At 45.4% G+C, this 12,065-nt stretch overlaps 1 protein-coding gene across 5 annotated transcripts in view; it reads left to right on the top strand.

The window, feature by feature from the left end:
* Window positions 1-264: 264 nt before the first annotated feature.
* The window catches only part of SLC6A6 (solute carrier family 6 member 6), a 93,746-nt gene continuing 81,945 nt past the window's right edge, over window positions 265-12,065 (top strand). For 3 of the 5 annotated variants that reach the window (XM_030283290.4, XM_041718846.2, XM_030283291.4), the window contains exon 1: window positions 268-525. The gene's annotated coding sequence lies outside the window, so the exon portion shown is untranslated. Of the gene's footprint in view, window positions 526-12,065 lie in introns of all 5 variants that reach the window. The other 2 variants (XM_012572728.5, XM_072935066.1) reach the window with 2 other exon arrangements.

The raw sequence follows: 12,065 nt of genomic DNA, 5'->3' as shown, positions 1-12,065 counted from the left end.
AACAAGCAAACAAATGAAAAACCCCATCCTGATTTTGCTTAAATCCATTCATCCATTCTGGAGCTGTCAGTTCCATTGCCTGCCAAGGAGCTACTCCCTAAGAAGGTAGTTGAGGGGAAAATGGGAAAAAGCATGTAAGGGTGTCTGGCTAGACATCATTTTCCAATGAAAAATGTCATTTTTTGTTATTTTCAAAATCACTGTGTTGGGGGAAAGGGGGAGGCAGAGGATTCTGCGCTGCTCTGTCCTGCCCCTCCTGACACACAGCACACTGAGAGCATTCCAGGTTGAAAAAGAGTCAGGTTTAAAAGCGTGATGGAATGAAACAAGTGGGAGTTGTGATGTTTTTTGTAACCCAGTGTTTCACACACCTCTAGCGGCAAACCCTCTTCGTTGCCAAGACAACCCCGAAGAAATCCGAAATCCAGAACAATACGCTGTGTACGAGGAGCCTCGTATTCTCTGGTGCACGCGTTCGTTGTGAATGTCAAGGGAAACAGTGCCCTGCCCTCCACAGCGACCCAGGTAAGCCCAGGTAAAGTTACAGGTGATGCCTGTGAGATTATATTGACTTACATTTAGAGATTGTCTTTTGTCCTGGCTCAAGGGCTACCAAAGCTCAAGGGCTGGCTCTGAGTGCCTGGGCACTGTATTCCTGCAGTGCAGCACTACCCAAGGCTGGCAAGGCAGCACCAGGAGGATTCCTGAGGCTGTCATGCAAGTAAGTCAGGGCTGGGGCTCTGGCTGCTCTCCTCAGCCAGTGCTGCATGTGAAAGTGTCTGCAGCAAGCAGGGAATGCCAGCCTGTGGTGATCTGCCTTTACAGCAGTTTCTAAAGATTTCTCAGGCAGCTGAACGCAAGGTTGTACAGCCATCAAGGTCTTTTTGCTCTATAACTGAGATATACTGAGCTGTGCTCTGTCTCTAGGTCAAAGGAAATATAAATGTGACTTAAGCCTCTTTGCTTAAGATCCTGGCTCAGTGCAGGACAGTGGAAGATCTGGAGCCTTGGGTTTGTTAATGCTTATTTATTTAAACCCAATGAATGAACCTCGGACAAAGGTCGAGGAGGTCAGAATAAATATCTGCAGGGATGCTTATGGCACCCTCTTGCAGGCAGGAGCCTCGTGAACTTTTTGTGTCTTAAAGAAATGTTATGTGCAGTTTGCAAATTATAAGTAAATAGTCTCCAAGTCATTTTTAAGATTCTCATTGTATTCCCAGTGACAGGTAATAAGTGATAACATTTTTCTGAAGAATGATAGGAATACTCTTTTTGCTATGCTTGAAGTTGTCATTGACCTCCTTTTTAGGAATGTCTGCACCCTTAGGAAGTAATGTCAGCTCCCCATTTGGTTAAAACTCTTTGTTAAATAGGGGAGCAGTACTTGGAGCAGGGGACACTGGATTCCACATAGCAATGCATCCATTTTACTGTGCACCCAATAGGAGGACAAAACCATTTTAGTCTGCATTGAATCATAGCAGCATCCCAAAAGTAAGCAGGAAAATGCCAACATCTTTTGCATCCTTTTATTCTTTGGCTCTCTGCTACCTCGGTTCTGTCCTTTTGTATCAGCTGCCTGTCAGATGTTCACAGCAGGAAACTCAGTAAGTGCATCCTGATGAGCATGGTCTTTAAGTGGGCAGGGAACCTTGGGGGACTGCAGCTTCCTTCCTTCTGCTGCACTCCTAGAACCATATCACATTCCTCCTTTTGTAATTGTGTGGTGGCATAGAACAGCTCCAGGACTTTGGGCTCTGAAAGACAGGTAGCAAGCAGTGGTAGTTTGGTATGACAGGAGCATCAATCCAGCACAACAAACCAGCTGGTGCTGACAACTCCATGTCTATACTATTGACACTTGGGGGTTTTAACCTGAGGCTGGTATGAGTTTAGTCCTGTAGGCTAAAACAGCTCTGAAACTGTGTGGTATTAAGTGAAGCACAGTCAGCCAGGGATTCACTTCAGAAACACTTACCTGTTCCAGAATAAGACACAGATGTAGATTAGGATTTGTAGAGCAGAGGGTCAAACTAATCAGTGCTGAAAAACACATGTTGCGTATTTGAGCATCATAGCACACTCTGAAGCAGAGCTGGTTCTGCTTTCATGGCTCCATCAGCATGTCCAGAGCTTCAGCTCCCATGTCCATGACAGTCTCTCCCTGGCTATGGGACAAACCCCAGAAGCAACAGTTCTGCACTGTGCTTCCTTTGTCTTCCTGAAGAACAAACTCTACAGTGCACCGAGAACCATCACACCTTCATTCTATCAAAAAAACCATCCTGTTAGGGCTTCGGGTGAGGCATCCCTGAGCTCAGGCCACTCTGATCCTCTTTTAGCACCTTAGAAACAAACTGAAAACTCCTGGCTGCTTAGGAACAAAGGAGTATGTGAAAGAACTGCAATTTCATAAACTATCGAGTGGGAGTTGGAGCTATTATAGAACATCCCGTTCCAAAAGGAAACAAATGACAGCCTGACGCTGCCGGGTAGTAGTGACGTGTGCGGCCGCAGAGTGAGTCAGTCTGTGTGAGATTCAGATATGGACCTAGAGGGAAAACATTTGTGGCAGCAGGACTGATCACATGCTCATAGATGGAATTACCTCAGCTCATTTTTCATGCATGTGTTAATGTATTTGCTGCGCTTCTTCAGCAAAAGGCAAATAGTACAGAGGAAAAAGTCGCATGCAGGAGCTGCTTTATCTGTCTCTTCTTGCAGCCTCCTGCTTCCCACCCACACTCCTGCACAGCTGCTGATAATGTATCACGAGCTGTGTTTTGTTCAGTAAGATGGAATGTGCTGCTGTTATTTGTGTTATTATTTGTGTTATTATTTGTGTTATTATTTGTGTTATTATTTGTGTTATTAGACCAAAACATTGTTCTAAAGACATAGGTGAATTGGACAATTAAGTGAATTATTGTGAAATTATTTAGCTTATCAGTGAAGTGATATCTTGCTTTAATAGCTTAGAGCTCAGCTGAATGCTTGTATTCATTTAAAAATGAAAACTGAAGTCTAAGGATCCTTTTAAGGCCTGAAAGGAGCCTGTAGAGCTGATTCTCTGTTACATGGGCGATGTGTAATGATGTATAAATTGTGAAATGAATTGGCTGTTTGCTGGAAAATTATGGTGATCTCCTGGTTGTGGTCCAAGATAAGAAACCTTGGCATGTTTTAAGGACAGGGAAGCTTTAGTAGTAATTCTATCTTGAGATGTTCCCAGCTCAGCCTTTTTTCCACACTGTTTTACTCCAGCTCAGCCCCCTCCCAGTTGTATCTAAACAACTCCTCATGTGACTCTGCAGCAAGCCACATCAGGGACTGCTGGTGGTTAAGACTGTGAACAAAAAACCCTGTTAAATAGAAAGGATTTTTGTTTTTTTCTTTTTTGTGTATGTGTTTTGGTTTGCTTTGCTTTTTACTTCAACTAGATCAGTGCCCAATCAGCACTGCTGCTGCGAACAACTGCTCTGGCCCAGCTGAAAGGTCTGAGTGTTATTTGCAGGGGAGACACTGGCAGGGGCTGATGGTGGGAACTCTGTGACAGCACTGCCACCAAAATCTGCAAATCAGGAAACCGTAGCTGGTAAAACATTGCTTCATTCAGCAGCAAAAAACAACAGCTGCTGTGTCTCCAGAAGGAAAAAGAAAATGGGGATGTTATTTGGCTGTAGAGTTAGGGTTGGAGGACAGACTGGGGGAAGGATTTGGGTTCAGGGTACAGAAGTCTCATGGATGAAAAAAGCCTTAGAAAGCAATATCAGGCATTAGGTGTTTCCCATCTTGTGTGCTGAAATCTCATAAGCACACATGATATTTCATGGAGGTTCAGCTAAATCTAAAGCAGAATTGTAGGTCTGAGTTGTAGTCTAACTCTCAAAGAGCACCAAAGAAGTGAGCTGAGAGCAAAAGCAGAACTCCCCTTGCACTGAAACAGAGAAGTTTGGTTTTTTCCTCTCTGTGTACAATTGCCTTATTGATGTTTCAAAGCAATGTTAGACTGGAGACCCCTCCCCAATAGACATGGAGGGTCTGTGCTGGTGTAGCTGAAGCCCATAGGTGAGCAAACTGCTCTGGGATGGCTCTGACCTCCCGCAGCACTAGAAGAAGAAAATGGTTAGAAAAATACTTCATTAGACATTTTGTTTATAGTGAAGCCTTGGCAAACCAGGCTGGCTGCTCCTGCCACAGAGGGAAAGGGACTGGCTTGAATTAGGTGGGGTGTCTATCTCCCCAAAACTGCAAGCTCAGAGCTGGAGCCATCACCCCAAGCCACCATTATCTGCTTCATCCTTACATGTTCCCCCCTCTGCCCTGGCATGGGCACTCTCCCCTCTTATCAGTGAGGTGCCAGCATTTCATTTGCACAGCTGAGTGCTCCTGAACTGACTCTGTGCATCCATCAAGGTCATGAAGTCATTCAATCCCTTGCTGAAGTAGCCTCTGGTCAGGAATACAGGACTGCAATGTTGCTGCTGCAGCTTACAACACCAGAGAGATAACTTTCCTGCAGTACTGCAAAGCAGCTTTCCTGGAAGAGGTGATGGTTTGCCAGTATTGCAGAAGGGTAATTTTAAACCCATAAAGAGCTCTTATTGTAGTCTCAAAGCAGACTTGAAAACCGGCCGCGCCCTCTTTATCCTGCCAACGCCGTCAGAGAAAAGGTGTTTGCAGCATGTGCCGTGTCCCGGGGTGGCTGGCACAGGTAGTGACAGCCAGCAGGACTTTAGCACCATGCCGGGGATTCTAGGAGAGGGTTTGCCTGCTGGCAGGCATGAAAAACAGGGCTTCTGCAGCTGCTCCTCCGCTGGCTCAGGGGTGGCATCCCCCACAACAGGGCGCTTTATGCAGCCCTGCTGAGCCATGCCACCCTTTCCTTGTCACAAACGCCGCTCCCAGTGAATGCCAAGGGCAGCCCAAGAGCTGCGAGGGGCTGATGGCAGTGCCCAGCCTGGCAGAGCAGAGAGCTCCTCATGGCCAGTGTAAAACACCAGCCTGTGGGAGGGCCTTGCTCCAGCAGGGAATGAGCCAAAGGTGCGGGATAAACCCAGGGAGCTCGAGAAGGGGTCACACCTCAGCCCCCAGCACTGAGGGTTGGAAGGAGGTCACCTCCTGTTTCAGATTTTTTCCCTTGGGTTTCTATTCTTTCAATTCTACCCTTGCTTTTAGAAAGGATCAGGGTGGGGGAGGATGGATTTATTTGCGAGGAATTCCCTGCACCTTGAGCTGCCTGCATTAGTCAGGGGCAGGGAAAATAGAGCGCAGGAGGATGGTGCATGTCCTGGAAGGTGCGTAGGCAGGGAGCTCAGGCTCCCCACGAGCACATCCCTCAATAAGGTGCCTCTGTAGGGGTGCCTGGCTGCCCCTAATTCGCACTGGTGGAGGTGCACTGCACCAGCACAACATTCTTAGCAAGGCCCAGATGAAGAAAACTCCATGAATGAGAACAGGGATAAGCGAACCGGCTGACACCAGACAAGGGAGGAGATTCACAGTGCCAAAGGTGTTGTGATGGAGGGGAAAGGGAGTCAGCTGCAGAGCTGATGCTGCTGCCTCTCAGGGAACAGGCTCACGACACCACTTCTCTGTTTGTAAAGTCAAATTCCGAAAAGTGACAGCACTTGTGGTCATGGTGACACGGACAGTGGTTTCTCAGCACTTCCAAAAGTCTTTTGAGATGGTCTAAAGTAAAGGATCAAGTACTGATGATGATAGAATGTGTTATATCTAATTATATGAGCCCTTAAACCAGCCATTTCCCCTTTCTTCCGTAATTCCAATATAACTAGGTGCAGGAAGACACTCACAAAAGAAATATTGTTTCTATTAATAACTCCATGCAATCATTTTTGCAGATTTTTATTGAAGGTTCAGAGCCAGCAAATTGAAATAATCCTACAAATTTGCATAGTCTGAACTGGCCACTGCATCTGATTCTTCTAAACTGTTCCTTTATGTCTGCAAGGAGCCAAGTGAAACCTTCATATTTAAATACCATTGAACTGTAGGACTTGGGAAATTCAGATTCTACTGTACATCAGCTTCTGAGCCTGAAATTAAGATTTGTTATTGTGACTGCACATGCTGGGAATCAGGATGAATAGCAAACATGCAAATTCAGTTCTTAACTATGAGCCACATGGAATTAAAAATAGACAAGCCAGTTCCACTAATGGAGAGGCAAGCAGAAGCACTGTGATTTCCTATAGATGTGAGGTCACAGTTGAATGTGGTTGTCAGGATTTTGTAAAGATGCTCACAAACTGCAAGGTTTCATGGATTTTCTCGTGACCAGAGATTTGCACCATGTTTACTATTTGCTATTCACTACTATCACTTTTCACTAATAGAGTCAGGAAAACAATGTCAGGTGACTGGTACAATTGATCAACATACCTAATGAATAGCAGGACTGAATAGGGGGGCAAAGGGACAGTAAATGTGTTCAAGTGGGAAAATGATGGCCCATGATTTTTCTGGGAAACAAATACATTTTGGAAAATATCAGCTTTAGTTTTTGAACTAACTAAGGGTCATGTGCTAAATTTGCAATTAATATTATTTTAAAGAATAGATCAAACAGCTCAAGCAGATTTCCTCTAGCTGACAAGTTCCATTAAACAAGAAAGCTCATTCTTAGTAGGAGATTTTAATATAACACTGAGAACAGAGAACAAAACAATGAATGGAAACATATCAGCAGTCAATTTCCTGAGTATTCAAGCCTGCATTATACTTTGTTCTTTGCTACAGCCATGGCTCTGTAATTATCAAGCGTATTCATGGGACTTTTTCCTATTGACACTCAGCGTGAGCGTGGCTGGAAAGAGATTAAGCTTTTGTGGCAGCCATTTGAATTTGTCTAACTAAAAACAACCTGCAAGGCCGTGGGGAGCTGTATGTCTCAGGGGATTTGTGATGGTCTGCAGAAGCCACAGGCCACAGGTTCAGACCTGTGTGCTGGGTGTGTGCAGGGCCTGTAGCACTGGACTCCTGTGGCTGCAGTCACTGGCACCGTCACAAAGCAGTGACTGGTGATGGGGCAGATGCTTCAAGGTGTTCCTCTGTTATGTGACCAAGGCATGCTTGTTGGACCATTAATGGCATCACTGGGTAAGCCATTGCCTATTGGCTTTTCCTCAGGAAAGGAACTGTTCCTGCAGGACTTCATCTTGTAGACACTATCGCTCCTTCTTGAGTGATACTCCAAAATAACTCTAGGCCAGGTTATACCCCCTCTATGCTACCAGGGAGCCTCATTTTGTTATTAACCATTGTCTTTGTGCCTCTCATGCACCCTGTGCCAGGGAATCCACTGCTGTGTGGGATTCTGGGGACCAGCCTCTCAACAGCTTTCTGGGCAGGTTTGCATCTCTGCAGGTGATATGGAGAGATGTAGTGGTGAGTGAGGAGCAGTGCCTGGAGCCTGCTGGCGATGGCTGTGAGGAAGGAATAGGAGTAGTATGTGGCAAGTGGATTGCAGGGAGAGGGAACTGTGAGCTGGTAGCATCTCCAGTCTGAGGAAATCCAGAATGTTCATGTTAACTCTTCTGGAGCCTTGATTTCATTTGTAGTAACCTGGAGTTTCCTTCCCCCAGGTGGTCAAAACTGTGCCTATCCACTATCCAGGCAGGAAATATCTCTGTGAGGGAGCACCATATCTCTTTGCTGTTCGGTGCAAGTGTGGGCAGCAATTCAGCTCCTCAGCTTGTCGCCTTGCTTCAGTCCTTAGATTTAGGCAGGTACCATGTCTTTTTACACAGTTCCCTGTTTCTGTGTAAAAAACCATTTTAGCCAAAGAAGGAAAACCCCAGAATCCTGTTTACTTCAGCTCCTTTGCAGTCCCATAGAGCAGGAGCAGCAGTGCTGGTGTGGTGCTTAGCTCCAAATCAGGTAATTGCTGTGCATTCTGCCCTACTTACACACCCCCCACAGTTTCAATTAGAACGATTGTTTCCATTTTTCTTTCCTGCTCTGTCAAGTATTAATACAGTTGCTGTTAAGCTGCTGGTGTGATCCCTCACCTAGGTGTTGTGTTTCCATGGTAAAGACAGACATCCTCATGTGCATACCTGGACCGAATCCCCATTGGCACAGACTGATGTAATTCCATAACAGAGCAGTGTTGATTTGCACCACGTGAAGACACAGCTTTCCAATGCAGAGAGCCACATCCTTCTCTCTAATTAAAGGCTCTGTATGAATGCCTATGATCTATTTATTTTTCTACTCGCTCTTCAGCTTTGCAAATAACATGATGTTTGGGTGGCCATTCCCACTTCTGGTCACAGTGGTGGTCTCTAGAGAATACAACATGCCTCTTTTTAATGTCCTTCCCCCAGCTGTTCAAGAGTGGATCTATAGGGATATCTGAACTCTTTCACTCTGGGCTGTAGTGTGGTAGATAGAGTTCAGATGTCTGATATGTTATGAATTGCTGGAAAATGTGTTCTTTGGAAACAAATCTCTCTAAATTTACCAGGAGAATTAAGAACGTGGAAGGATGCCTGAAAGCTACACAGCAACAGGAGATTACACGCTTGCAGCTTAAGCCACCTGGCATATTGAGCATTCATGTTCACAGCTGAGGGCTCCAGCACTTATTATGCTGTTTATATGATCAGGAGAGCCATCATCTGATAAAGAACTAGGCTTGAAATGGCACATGTTTGGGCTGGTGGGCTCTGTGTCACACACTGGGGTGAGGTTTGCTGTCTGATTTTCTAGTCTGTCATGTGGTCCATCAGATGGTTATCAGCATCATATGCATGTGCTGAATGGATTGATGTTTGTGTGCATGAAGGCTTGAGCAGATCATGGCTTGGATTTCTCTGCTGCTCAAGGCTGTGGTGGCTGGTGTCATGGAGACCTTTCTAGTGACTTCGCAGGGAATACAAGTAAGCTGTTATATTTTATGTAAAATAAGCAGGCATTGCCTTTCCCAGCCCTCCTTTCACAGTTTTCTGAAATGCACAGAATGCATTCATGGATCAGTTCTCAGCAAAGAATCTGAGAGCAGATCCTTTGCAAACATTGAGTTGACTCACATAGGAGGCAGTTGAGTTGCCTACTTGTACAAAGCAAAGTGGCACAGAGTCCCCAGGCAGTGCAAAGGAGAGTGGCTTCATTGCAAAAACCAGGCCTTTTAAAGCAGTTAGCCAGTTACCAGTTCACACAGTTTGAAGGCACAACAATCCCAAGCCAACCAAGCACCACGATGTGGACACACGGCAGTCACACCACGGCTCTCACATTTCTCTGCCCCTGTTCCAGCTGTGCCACCCTCCCACAGTTCCCTCCTGCTTAGCCTAAGTAGAGGCCTGAGCCATGATTTTACAAGGGTAACAAGGCCCTTATTTTATAAGGCTTTACCTATATGCAACACCTACCCATATGTGTCTGGCACTATATAGGATATGTGATATACTACAGTGCCTCTGTGTGTCCCACATGAGCTCCATCTGTCCCTAAAAGAGGATGTGAATCTCCTGCAGGCCCTGACTTTTACCTGCCTTAGAGAGGTCACAAACTTTTCAAATAGCTCTAGATGCCTTTGTTTAGATACCTAGAACACACCCACTGGTGAAGTGTTCCAGCTGTACAAATACTGATAAAATTTGTCTTTAAAATGAACTGTTAGAAAATTAAAAGATGTAAAAATTTAATTCTAAATTTAAGCTAAGGCTGTACCTCAGTACTGGTGGGACTTAGACTGGCACCTTTACAATCTGGTTTGGAGAAACCTGGAAATGGGATGAATGGGTAACTGAGAGTTGTCTGTCAGCATCTCTTACAGGCTGCAGCATGCTGAAGGCAGCACTGAGACAGGGCTTTATCAAAGTGCTGGGTTTACATTGTGGTAGCTCCTGTCCTTGAAGCTGCTCTCAGGGTGGTACAGGCTGCAGTCATCCCAAAGCTTTTTCACTATATCTCTTGTGTTAAAATGGCCAAACATCTGGTCCAGTAGGACGTGGTTTGTAAAAGCAGTACAAAAAGTTGCTATATACTTCTCAGTCACATAGAAAGTGCAGAACAGTATAGCACAAGGTGCAGAGGTAATTTTATCTCAACTCCAAATGCTCATTATTTCAGGTAAACCATCCTTTGTCTTTTCTCTCACATTGCTGAAATTTTTCTTAAAATTTTGTTTTTATCCATATGGGGAAATATTTTTGTGTCTTCAGCTTCCCAAGGCTTCTAAATTTCTAAATTGACCATGGCCGGTAGGTCTAAAATGACAGTCAGCATGCCCTGGAGCTGACCACCAGTCATTCTTCCTGGTGCAGTAGCTGTTTGCAGAGTCAGGGCAATTCTTTATATACAGATTTTGTCACCCCCTTCATGCAAAACAAAAGGGTTTGGTTGTTTTCCCAAAGCAAACAGTCTGTGTCAGCTGTCTTGCACTAGCAGAAAAAACAACCAACCAAAACAGCATGAGCTTTTATATCCACGTCCATGAGTGGCAGGTCACAGGTTCCCTGCAGAAGTGACGGGGAAGGTAAACAGCTCAGAGCACGCCGTGTTTGCCATGCCATTCCAGGGCACAGCAAAGCTGTCCCCAGCCCTTCTCCCCCTTATGCAGCAAATCACATTCTGCTGTGTAAAGAGCGGTTAATAAAAAGAAGCCAAATTATCATTCTTTACTAGGCTGTAATTACAGCCTGCCCAAGATGTCCCCTCCACGATAGTCCTGTAGGAATTTAGGCACTATGAGCTAAATCAGGGAAGGTTTTAACTCTTGGGCTCAATATGAAAACAAGTCAAATGGGAAGGAATACACCTTTTGTATCATGCTCTTCCAGAAAGAGAAAGTTCTAAAAAGACAAAAGCCCAAAACACCGGAAGGTTTTATTTGTGCTGGTCTGTATTAAGCCAGTTATTATCCTATCAATTGTTTGTGTAACCACTGTTTATACAAAGTGAAAGATGGCACACAGGGACACGTACCAGCAGTCTGTGTTTTCTGATGAGGCCCTGCAGCGCTAGAGCAGGAGCAAGCAGCTGGCTGCTGTCCGGATGTCCTCTTGGCGCCTCACAATGGGGTTGGAAGGGATTGGCCACCTGAAAATCACAAGAGCCTTAGGGATGTGCAGCATTTTGATGGCTGCCTGTAGGATAAGGTTGGCATTGCCATTTGTTCCCAGCTGTGCCAGAGGAGGGCTACGGTTTGGTGTCTCATGCCTGGAGGCAGGTGGCCACGAACAGGGGTCTTTAGGCTGCAGTTTTGGTTCGGGCAGTTCATTAAGAGCAGCTCGTCGATCCTTGACACTCTGTGATGTTTGCAAAGGGTGTAATTGCAGAATCCCGCCCAGCTTTTGCACTGGCTATTGAGACAAATGAGCAGATGGAGATCAGGTTTATACTTCCCTCACCTTCTTGAAATGACTCCTCAGAGAATTATTTACCTGGTAGTGTGCACCTGGGTAATGTACTCTGGACCATAACGAATCACAATATTGCTGACAGAGACCTGGGCTCAGCTGGGCACAGAGGAAAAAAGGACAGGTTTGAAATCAGTTTGCTGTCTAGCCAGTTGCCAAGGTGGAGGTTTTAACAGAATGAATGATACTGTCCCTTCTTAACTCAAATCCTGCCGGCCATATTTCACACCATCTGGAGTTTGTGCAGAGCCCCCTTTGGGAAGGCAGCCAATAATGAATTACAATTATCTAATCTTGCCATGATAAAAGTGTGAATAACCATTTCAGAGTCTGACTGGAAAACTACTGCAACCTGTCAGTGCTCCTTAGATGGTGGCCAAGAGGGCACCTGATGACACGCTGGAAAGCGTGGCTCAGGAGATAAACAGGAGTTGGCTCGTACCAGACACAGAGCTGAAAACAGTCGGATTTTCACCAGCTGAAACAAAGGACAAAAAGAGAATGTAACTGCTGGGCTTGGGAGACGTGACACCCTCGTCCACATTGATTCCCATGGACATTAAAGCACTTGGCACTTTTTGGGAGGGCTGGGGTTATGTTTTACAGCAGTTGATCCAGAGCCACTATCTTTTAAGCTTTTGCAGCAGTCTCTGCTGGAAATCTTTGGTTTCG

The sequence above is a fragment of the Taeniopygia guttata genome, chromosome 12 (genome assembly GCF_048771995.1).
Source record: "Taeniopygia guttata chromosome 12, bTaeGut7.mat, whole genome shotgun sequence".
NCBI classification, from domain to species: domain Eukaryota; kingdom Metazoa; phylum Chordata; class Aves; order Passeriformes; family Estrildidae; genus Taeniopygia; species Taeniopygia guttata.
The sequence above is the reverse complement of the archived record's forward strand: the minus strand, read 5'-3'. Positions and strand labels throughout refer to the sequence as shown.